This window comes from Tachyglossus aculeatus, chromosome 6, assembly GCF_015852505.1.
Source record: "Tachyglossus aculeatus isolate mTacAcu1 chromosome 6, mTacAcu1.pri, whole genome shotgun sequence".
Lineage (NCBI taxonomy): Eukaryota > Metazoa > Chordata > Mammalia > Monotremata > Tachyglossidae > Tachyglossus > Tachyglossus aculeatus.
The window spans coordinates 29,953,146-29,964,972 of NC_052071.1; positions in this window are offsets into that span (position 1 = coordinate 29,953,146).

Sequence of the window (11,827 nt, forward strand, 5' to 3'; positions counted from 1 at the left end):
TTGTTCTCAACTCAACTGCTTAAGCATTGTTGAAATAAAGTTAGTTTCATACTCCAAATCTCAAAAATGGTTAACTATCATAAGGCATGAACATTGTTGTCATTTTTCTTGTTACTGAATTTGGACAGGTCTTTTATAGCCTAAACTTTAGAATGAAGAAATAAATGTTACACTGTGGTCCATTTCACTGTGAAACTGGGCATAAGTGGGCCCAAACTGCCCATTTAGGACAGTAGTCAATTCTAGCTGTTGTTTATCCTGCTGTTTTTGCTTTATGGTTGTAAGTGCCACTATATAAGAAACTATATAAGGTTTTTCATGGCCTGCTGATTCCAGTGCTGCCTGGCACGGCCTCCAAGGGACAGATTGGAGTAAACACCACTTCCTGTCTTCTACTGCCCACATCCGAGACCACTGATTTTTTGGAACCCAGAGCCAAGGAAAATGTCTACCTGGATCTTTGCTTTGCAGGATTAGGTCCTCATTGAGGTGGTTTTCCTATTAAGACTATGAGCCCCATGAGGGACAGGGACTGTATCCAACCTGATTTGCTTGATCCACTTCAGCACTTTATTACAGTGCCTAGCACACAGTAAGCACTTAACAAATACCACAGTTGTTGTTATTTGGATGTGGCCCCGAACTCAGGAGAGATACAGGGATGCCTCTTGGGCATTTGTGGGTAATAAGTAGCATCTCATTGTAAGTAAAGCTATATTAAAGGTGGAGGGAGGTGGGGGCCCAGCAATTACATATAGTAGGTGGGCAGGAACTTACAGCTGATAGCAACTCTCCTCAAGATTTCTGTGGATGGAAGGCTAAGCAGAGTTCCCCTTTATAGATTTGTGCTGTGCCTTTTGCGGGGTGTGGAGATCCGAAAGCTGACATGGCTACTGTGAAGGGTTTCTTATTCCACTCTCATCAGACTTTCTAAGAAATATAGTCTCATAGAGCTCAAAAAGCCGTCAAGAGCATCTCATTTGGCTTCTATTTTTTAAAAAAAGTATAACTAATTCTGCAGAGAACTTGGGGAAAAATATGATCATTACACTTGGTGATGCAACAAGCATATGCAATATTTAAAATAAATCCAGAGGAATCTTCTTCAGCTTTAGATGAATTAAAATTTACATGATCCAAAAACCTGTCCAGAAGATTTTGAGATGAATCACCTGAAAAATTAATTTAACGTTGGCAAGAAATGGTTCGTGATCTTTTTTTTCTTTCAACATTTTCAAATTTACCATTTTCTTTTATCTTCAAATAATCCTCCTGTTTTGACCTGCAAGAGCTATATATTTTCCCAGCACTCAATGATAATTGTACATGTTTTGTAGTACATGAAAGAAGTAGTAGAGAAGCAGCATGGCTCAATGGAAAAGAGCAGTGGCTTTGGAGTCAGAGGTCATGGGTTCAAATCCCGGCTCCGCCAATTGTCAGCTGTGTGACTTTGGGCAAGTCACTTAACTTCTCTGTGCCTCAGTTCCCTCATCTGTAAAATGGGGGTGAAGACTGTGAGCCTCCCATGGGACAACCTGATCACCTTTTAACCTCCCCAGTGGTTAGAGCAGTGCTTTGCACATAGTAAGTGCTTAATAAATGCCATTATTATTATTATTATTATTAAGTACTTGGTTCTAATCTGCTTTTTATTATTATTCTTGTCTATAAAATTTGGGTGGATCTTTCACCCTCCATCATCAAGATTGGTAAACTAAGATCTTTGTCTAAGGTTGTGTTGAAACAATGCAATTGAAAGGACTTGATGCCCACAATAATACAGAAGTTCTAGGGGATTGAGGTCATAGTGGATCAATTTATTCATACACTAAAATAAAAACACTTTTTCATGGTAAAGTTGAAAGGACATATTTTACCCACAAAATTCAAGTATATTCAAGGACGAGCATCATATGATGTGGAGCACATTTATGTAGAAAGGTTTCGTCTTGGGGTAGCTCAAAAGTACTTGCTGTCCCTGCAGTCCTAGAAAGCAGGACTGAAGGGGAACCTTGGTGCCAATGATGCCACCTGCATCCTCAGCGCACGCTCTGGGTTTCAGCCAAGAGCCTTTTTCTATTTCTGGCCAATTCTCTAATTCCAGAGATACTATGCAATTCCGAAAGTATTGTAAATCATTCACTTCTGTGTTCCCATTGCAATCTTTCCCAGATGTAACAGAGAAGCCACATGGCTCAGTGGAAAGAGCATAGAGCTGGGAGTATTAAACCTGTTTTTTAACCCTGGCTCTGCCACTTACCTGCTGTGACAATTTTCTGGGTCTGTTTCCTTATTTGTAAAAAGGGATTAAATATATTTTCTTTTTCCCTCTTAGACTGTGAGCCCCATTTGGGCCAGGGACTGTGCTTTGATTGCACTGTATCTACCCCAGAACTTAGCACAGTGTTTGGAGCATAGTAAGCCCTTAACAAATGCTACAGTTTTCATTGTTATTTCTACTGTGAGTCAAAAATAACTATGAGAAACAAAAGATCTTGAGCCTAGGCCATATACCTGAGTTTTGTCCAGAAATGTACTTAATGTTCATATGAATGATCCATGATTGAAATAAAGAATATTTAGGAATATACAGCAAAAACAAAGTAGGTTACTGCACCACATGTTGTACAGAGAAATTAAAGTATTTTCTGAAGTTATGCATAGTGCCAATTTTTTAGGAAAGGACTTTGATTAAAAATACTTGGTACCAAGGAATAAGGGTACAAAAAGGCTAGAAGGAGGGAGGAGAGAAATAAGGCATAAATACATTAACGGTATAGTTTTGGAAAGAAGCAGGTTTGCCTGCACACTGGTTTTCTGTTCACGTAAACACTGATCCACTTCAGCTCAACCATCCAATCAGAGTGGAGCAGTACACTAAATTGTCATTGTATCCAAGAGGTAATAGATCTGGGCCAAGCTAAATCACATGGGACTCCAAGCTGGGCTGTTTATTGATTCATACATAGTGTATCTCAGTGTACTACCTAGGGGGAAAAAATCTCTTTTTATTATTGTGGTGATGTTCTCACCACCCTGGCTAAGATTACATCAGCGTTTTCATGATAAAGCCCTGGTTTTCTGGGAATACAAAATAATGATAGAAAATTTTATCAGGGTTTAAAGCCGATAGGTTGTATTACCCTGGGAATCCTTTTCAAGTTGCTTGCAAACCAACTATTTGGGGTACAGTAGATAGAAATTTACATTAGGAAATTTAAATAATCAATTAGATTTCAGACCAGAAACTACTCTATGGGAGTAGAATCTATGCCTTGTGCATTCATACTAAAGAAAATATGAGTCACATTTGGAATTCTTTGTCTTCCTAGAGGGGGAAAAAGGGCAACCCATTTCAAGCTAAATCTGCATATTGAAAGTTTGGGATGAATGGATAGTCTTAAAATAAGAGATTGTTCAAGAACCTTTCATATGCCTATTCTTATGTAAATATTAAGAGCATTAGAACTCAGAATTAGATCTCCACTGCCAATGACATTGTAGCCCACTTCCATCTTGAAATATTGTCCAAGCTGGAGTTCACTGACACAGTCCTCTTCACAGCCTCTCCTTGGATGCTCCTTCTCTCCCTCTCTCACAGGCTGCTCCTCTACCTCCAATTCCAACTGTGGGAGTCCCTCATGGCTCAGTTCTGGATCTCCTTCTAGTCTCCACATACACCCACTTCCTTGGAAAACTCATTCACTCCCATGGCTTCAACTACCATTTTTATGAGGCTGATTCCCAAATCTACCTCACTCCTCTGCGGTCTAACCGTTTCTCCTGCCTTCAGGACATCTCTACTTGGATATCTTGCCAACACCTCAAATTTAACATGTCCAAAACAAATACTCCTTACCATCGACTTTAAAGCACTCAACCACCTTGCCCCCTCCTACCTCACCTTGCTACTCTCTCACTGCAATCCAGCCCACACACTTCATTCCTCTAATGCCAACCTACTTAACTTTTCCTCAATCTCATCTATCTTACTGCTGACCTCCCACCCACATCCTGCCTCTGGCCTGGCATGCTCTCCCTTTTTATATTCAACAGGCAATTACTCTCCCTACTTTCAAAGTAGTATTGAAGGCACATCTCCTCCAGGAGTCCTTCCCTGACTGACCCCATTTTCTCTTTTCCCGCTCCCTTTATTCACTGCCCCCACCAACCCTACAGCACTTATGTACATGTGTGTAATTGATTTATATTAATGTCTATCTCCCCCTCTAAACTGTAAACTCATTTTGGGCAGGGAATATGTCTGTTGTACTCTACCAATTGCTTAGTACAGTGTTCTGCACATAGTAAGACCTCAATAAACATGATTGATGTCCAAAACAGAAGTACTTATCTTCCCACCCAACCCTGTTCTCCCCCATCTTTTCCATCACTGTGTAGACCACTCCAACGTCCTTCCCATCTCACAAGCATGTGACCATGGCATTATCCTTGACTAATCTCTTCCATTCAACCCACATATTTAATCTGTCACCTAATCCCTTCAATTCTACCTTCACATCATCGTTAAAATCCACCTTTCTTCTCCAGCCAAATTGCTGCTTTGCTGATACGAGCACTTGTTATATCCCATGTGACTACTACATCAGCCTCCTCGCTGACCTCTTTGCCTCTTTCTCTCTCTCCCACTTCAGTTCATACTTCACTGAGCCTGGTTCATTTTTCCAAAAATCCTTTCAGTCTGTGTTTCCCCATTCCTCAAGAACCTCCGGTGGTCACTCATGTATCTCCATGATAAGCATAAACTCCTTGCCATCAGCTTTAAAGCACTCAATCAACTCACCCTCTCCTACCTTACCTCGGTGACTTCCTACTACAAGCCCGGTCAGCAAGCTTTGCTCCTCTAACACCAACCTACTCCCTATAACCTCGATCTCATCTCTTGCCACTTTCCCTTTGTCCGCACCCTCCCTCTGACCTGGAATACCTTCCCCCTCCAAATATGGTAGGCCACCACTGCTCCCCCATCTTTAAAACCTTAATAAATTCACATCTTCTCTGAGGCCTCCTTGTTTTCCCATACTCCCTCTCCCTTCTGCATAACCTATGCATCTGGAGCTGTGCCCTTTAAGCACTTAATACTCATCCCACCTTCAGCCCCACAGTAACCTGTGTACACCTCTATAATATATTTCTATTAATACCTGCTTTCCTCTCTGGACTCCCTGTGGACAGGGAATGTATCTACCAACTCTATTGCTTAGTTCAGTGCACTCAGTAATTACTACTGATCCTAAACAGACATAAAATTGTAATTGTTTTGATCTTTTTGAATGTTAATGGCTTACTGAAAATCTTCGAGTAATGTTTTAAATTTCTCAAGTGTTCCAGATATAAAGAATGGAATTTTGATGAAGAGTTTGGGCCAAGGAAACAAAGCCAAGTATCTCATATGTTAACACAGTTTGTTTCATGTTCATTATTGTAAACTGAGAGGATGTGATAAAAATAAGATAAGTATTTTGCACCTTTAAACCACAGTTTTCAAGATACTTGAATGAAATGTCTCATTTCACTGGTGGAATAAATTGCTCAAATTTGGAAGGTACTTTAACTGTTTCAAGATAGCTACCTGCTTTTTGTGGGGAAAGAAGATTCTAACACTTCAAAAAAATAAATATTTGGTTTTTCTTGTGGGAAGAAAGCTTACAACACTGTTTTTTAAGTAAGGGTTTGATTTTCATTGACAACACAGCACTTAATGCTACCACTGAATTCTGCTACCTACTCAGCTATGTCCAGGTAGTAACGGCATAGAAAACAGAATTTTAAAAAAAAGGGCCAGCATGATTTTGGGCAACTCCCAGAATGTGGCAGCAGTGGAGCATTAAATTTCCTAGGAAATTCTGCTGAGAAACAGTGTGGCCTAGGGGATAGATCACAGACCTGGGGATCAGAAGGACCATGGTTCTAATCCTGACTCTGCCACTTGTTTGCCATGTGACCTTGGACAAGTCACTTGATTCTGTGCTTCAGTTACATCATTTGTAAAATGGGGATTAAGACTGTGAGCCCCATGTAGGACATGGAATGCGTCCAACCTGACTAGATTGTAACTACCCCAGCACTTAGTACAGTGTGTGGCACGTAATAAATGCTTAACAATTACCATAGAAAGTTAAAAGGGTGGTATAGTTTTTGGGACAGGGATGTCTAGCCTTCTTATATGGCTCTGAGATCTTGGCTTGTTACAGAAGGCACAGCAACTTTTTAAGCAGTTTCATTACTGATACTTACAAACCACCTGCAACATCAAATGACAGGCCAGGATGAACAGTGGAATCCAATCAGCTCATCAGCATGAAGCAAATCTCACAGCAACCCAGGTTTGCTGGTCTGGGCAAGACAGTTAAGCAGATGCTGTAATGGCAAACTGAAAGGGGATAGATACATTCCAGCCAGCAAAGCAGAACAAGCTGTTTAATGACAGAATGGAGAACTCTCTCAAATGATGTACCACAGCAATGGGCTGTTGAAAGATCACTGAAGTACAGTCCATTCTGGTAGGCAGTAATCAGGGTAATAATAATAATAATGGTATTTGTTAAGCACTTACTATGTGAAAAGCACTGTTCTAAGTACTGGAGCGGTTACAAGGTGATCAGGTTGTCCCACTGGGGGCTCACAGTTTTAATCCCCATTTTACAGATGACATAACTGAAGCACAGAGAAGTTAAGTGACTTGCCCAAAGTCACACGGCTGACAGTTGGCGGAGCCGGGATTTGAACCCATGACCTATGACTCCAAAGCCCGTGCTCTTTCCACTGAACCACGCTACTTCTCTAGCCTTCTAGGGTAGAAGGGGCTCTCCTAAAGCAAAGGTTTTGTGAGGAGCTGTGAGCTGAGAGGCAAGCGTGGAAACAGGCCCTTTATGGAACAAATGCAGCAAGAAATAATATCATACTTGTTTAGTCCTTACTATGTGCCAAGCATTGAACTAAGTGTTTGGGTAGATACAAGATAACCATATTAGCACTATCCTTGTCCCACTTGGGGCTTATAGACTAGGAGAGAGTAAATGTTAATCCCCATTTTACATATGAAGAAACTGAGGCACAGAGAAGTTAAGTGACTTGGCCAAGGTCACACAGCAGATAACAATAATTGTGGTATTTAGGTGCTTACTATATGCCAAGCATTGTACTAAGTGCTGGGGCTGATACAAGATAATTAGGTCCCACTTGGTGCTCACAGTCAAAGTAGGAAGAACAGGTAGTGAATCCCCATTTTACAGATGAGGGAACTGAAGTACAGGGAAGTTAAGTGACTTACCCAAGGTCTCATAGGAAAGAAATTGAGTCAGGATTAGAACCCAGGTCCTCTGACTCTCAGGCCCGTGCTGTTTCCACCAGTGCACATTACATACACACAAAGAAGGAGAGTGGTCATGCTTCTTTTTAGTCACACTTGCACCTACACAGACACTCTCACCATCTGTAGTGGCATCTTTGCAAACCAAGATTTTGTTCTCCAGTGACCAGATTTTGCTCTCTGGGTTGTTGCCTCACTTTGTGGTAATTGAGTGAGAGATGGTGCTCAAAGTCTGCTAGGCAGCTGGGCTTGGTAGACATAGTAGGGTGTAGTCTGCACAGCAAGAGGAATGCATGGCACATCCATCCTGAATGGCAGAGATGGAACTACATTCATTCGCCACAGCTGCCTTGGAAGCGTGCGAGGCTTGGGAGGGATTGTGCAGAGCTCTGACTGGCTCTGAGCCTCCTTTGCCCCAGGATGGTGTCTTGGCTGGACCATTGTGCTGGAAGAACAGAGAGATCGTGGCCAGAGAGGCTCGGGGGTCAAGGGATGGGGACAATCTGCAGTGGTTGCTTTGGTGGGTGCCTAGTGCAAACCTGTTACCACCTCAGAGCTTCTCTGTCCAAGATTCTTTCACTGCAAGCGAGCAGTATGGTGCTCTGCATGTGGTAAGTGCTCAATAAATATGATTGACCATCAAGAACTGGGACAAAGCACCAAGAAAAAAGAAAAGAAAGGGGTCGGATTACATGTGCTAAATTAACATCTATTCCCTATGCTTGTCCGCACACACAAAAATGAATATTGCTGCTCCTAGGTCATAAGTTGTTTGGTGTGAGTCCTTTTTTATTTTTTTATTAACTCCTTCCAGTACAAGGCCACGAATATCCAGGACTTCATTTAATAATTTTGTAACCCACTCCCTCAATACTGCCCTCATCATGTAGTTAATTTCCTAACCCCCACTACCTCTCTGCCAATCTTGATTTCTCCCTCTCAGGATACCTTTTTGGATCTTGTGCTCATGTTTAAGAACAAGGCTGGCGGAAATCCTGGCATCCACCTAACTTCCGCCTCTTTAAATTCACCCTCACTTGTTATAACTCTGCCATTACTTTTCCTCCCTTAACTCCCATGACCATTAGCCCAGCAATTATTCCAGACCTTTAACTTTCTTCTAGTCTCCAGACCCATCCCCTACTCTTGCCTCTGATAATCCCGCCAGCCACTTGAGCAAAATTGAAACCATCCAGCAAAATTCCCTTAAGTGTCTCTCTCAACTCTGCAATTTTTCTTGTATGGATGCTTAATATTTCAATGATACTGTGGACTTGTAAAGAACCTGACCTGTGGGTAGGCAAAACTATTTCCTATGGAAGATCAAGTATAAAACCTGAGCCTCAGAGTAGCAACTACATCTATATAAATCACCTGACATCACAGTGGGTAAGCCTCACCATCCACAGGATCAGAATGTCAGCGGAGCAAGCAGGGAAGCAGAAGGGGGAATCACTGGGTTTCCTTAAGGAACCTTGCCTATTGACACTTTCTAGATGTTAAAGATTAAATTTTGATTCTACATTTATCTTCTCTGCCTAGACTGAGCTGAAAGAATACTTTTGACTGTGATGATAATAATCTGGTGTTGTGTATTGTCCTGTCTACATACTACGTCAATGTATCATTCTCCAAGGCTGTGTTCTGAACAATAGTCTGTTGATACAGCTTACAAAAATTCTTGGAACAAGGAATTGTTCAGGCTTTTCTTCACATGCTAACTGCCAGTTGGTTGCTTTCCCCCAGCCCTATGAACAAGTGAATTTCAATGTTATTGAATGTGTAGAAAAAATCAATCACTCTAATCATCCCTAGTGGCAGTCAGCTGGTTTTTAAAAGCAAAGCCATTTGTTAAATGCGAATGTCTTTGCCCTTTGTTTATTCTGGTTATCTGGTCATAATGATTGGTAGGTTGTGTGGTTTGCTCCATCATTTCTAAAGTAGCAAAACAGTTCCAACCAGTGTGAAACTTTTGATGCAGGAGCAGAATGTCACAGGTGGGTAGGAAGTTCAATTAAATGCAAGAATAATCTAAAATGCCACTAGGACTTAAACATAGAAATTTTATCCTTTATACAGATCTGGGGTGAAATAATTATAACTATTGGAGTGGGGTGAATGTGAATTTGGATACCCTATCTCCTGGTTAACATTCACGGCCACTTTTCGCAAGATTGGTTGTTTACAGTTTGGTTTCAGGCTCATATAGTCTCGCCCTCATTTTTGCTTAATTGGAATGTTTGATTTCTGATTGTAGTACAACAGCAGCTTCCATATGCCCCAGTCATGTGGGTAGTGTGATACTGTGCTTCTAAGTATTCTAGTATTTTTCTTTTGTTGGCCTTGCATATAGCTGTTCACTTAGTGTCCCCATGAATATGCATATAGTAGGATAACATCCTAACATCCATTTTTTTTTTGGTATTTAAGCACTTACTATGTACCAGGCACTGTACTAAGTGCTGGAGTAAATACAAACAAACCACTGTTTCCAACATCCCATACGGGCCTCAAAATCAATTCTACTTTACAGATGAGGTAATTGAGGCACAGAGTAGTTAAGTAACTTGCTCAAGGTCACACAGCAGATAAGTGGCAGAGCCAGGATTAGGACCCAGGTCTTTCTGACTCCCAAGATCGTACTCTATCCACTAGAACATGCTGCTTCTCATAGTAGGAACCTGTAATGTAGCTATAATTCCATTCCTGCATATAGCTATAATTCCATTTATTCTGACGGTTTTGACACCTGTCTACTTTTGTTGTCTGTCTCCCCCATTGTCGCTATATGTTGCTGACTTGGACTTCCCAAGCGCTTAGTACAGTGCTCTGCACACAGTAAGCCTTCAATAAATACGATTGAATGAATGTAAGGGCTCAGAACAGTTCCATCCAATCTACATATAAATACAGGGAGAAGTACTATGACTGAGCCAGGCGGTTGGTCTGACCATTTTGTTTCTGAGGTAGGACCACAGTGCTTGGGGGAGGCATCTGATTGTTTCCCTGAAATCCATTCTAATGATTAGGGATGCACCATCTAACATTATTAACCTCCCCTCTCTCCATCCTTGACCATTCTTTTAATAACCTATTACAGACTACTCACCCAGGAATTTATCCAACCCCATCTGCACCTTAAAGGTATTTTTTGGGTGTACCCCTTCAAGTGGGAACTAATTCTATTTGCTTATTACTCATTCTGAAGAAATATTTCTTTTATTCTTTTCTAATGTACAATTGCAAACTTCAATAAGGACTCTCTCACCTTGGCTTAATGGGATTTGATGAGCAATATTATGGTGTTCCCTGCAAATGGTAAGCTTTCTATCATTCTTCATCTTTGTTCACTAGAGATTCCTAACCGCAAAAATTCATCCCCATCTGAAAGCTGTCTTATTTCCCTGATAATTTTAGTTCATATTCTCTCTTTCATCTCCATTTCTATTATGTCCTTCTTATAAAGGAGCGTGGTCTGCCTGCTGAATTCGAGGCAGAGGTTCTTGGCTAAATAGAGTGGCAAAATACATCTTTTATTTTCTATACTTCCCCAGTGATGCCAGAACTGTTGATCTTTTTGGCTGCTGGTTGCCAGTTGGCTAGATGATTTGAAGAATTAGCCAACAATCATTTCAAGCTAACTTTCCCGATGCATGGCTGACAGCTCAGAGCATCAGAGTATAGGTGTAGTTCAGATGACTTTTCCCTTGGTCCATTACTTTGCACTTGGTTAAAGATCACCTCTCACTCTTCTGCTTGCTCACTCACTCCATATTATGACCTCTTCCTGTAGTTTATCCCCATTTCAGCAGAGGCTACCATAGGATGGGGCCATCCCTTCTTGTTTGGAGATAGCTACATAATAATGTACTTCACATGTTTTGTCATAATTAAGATTATTTGGGCATCAATAAATGGCATTAAACATTATGTTGTATACTTTCTTAGTGTGTTGAGAACTTAAATGCAACCTTGTTGCACAACACTGATGTGGAGTCTCCACTCTATGAGGGGGATTTCTGGCATTTGCAAGAAAGGCAAACATTGAAGAAAGAGGAGGAGCCTGAGATCTCTCTTGAATTCCTCCCTGAGCCCTCTCAAACTCAGGAAATGTACCCACGAGCCAGTGGCAGAAACAGCCCAATGGGGGACAATTCTGATCTCATAGACTGAGCCTTATGTGAAACATGAACTGTGTTCCATTGTATTATCTTGTATCTACCCCAGTATTTAGCACAGTGCTGGGCACATAGGAAGTGCTTCACAAATACCACTATTTTCCTGAAAATCTTGGCCTTATTACATATAACGTACACTCTATTAGTTTTCATCATTTATTTTTTTTAAATGTATTAAAGTAACTTTTCTCCAATGTGGTCAAGGGCCCATTGGAGACCTACAAACTTAGAACACCTACAATTTAATGTGAAGAAAAAGAAAGCAATGGAGACATGGTAGGGATGGGAATCAAGAAAAGATAGAGAATAGAAGCAA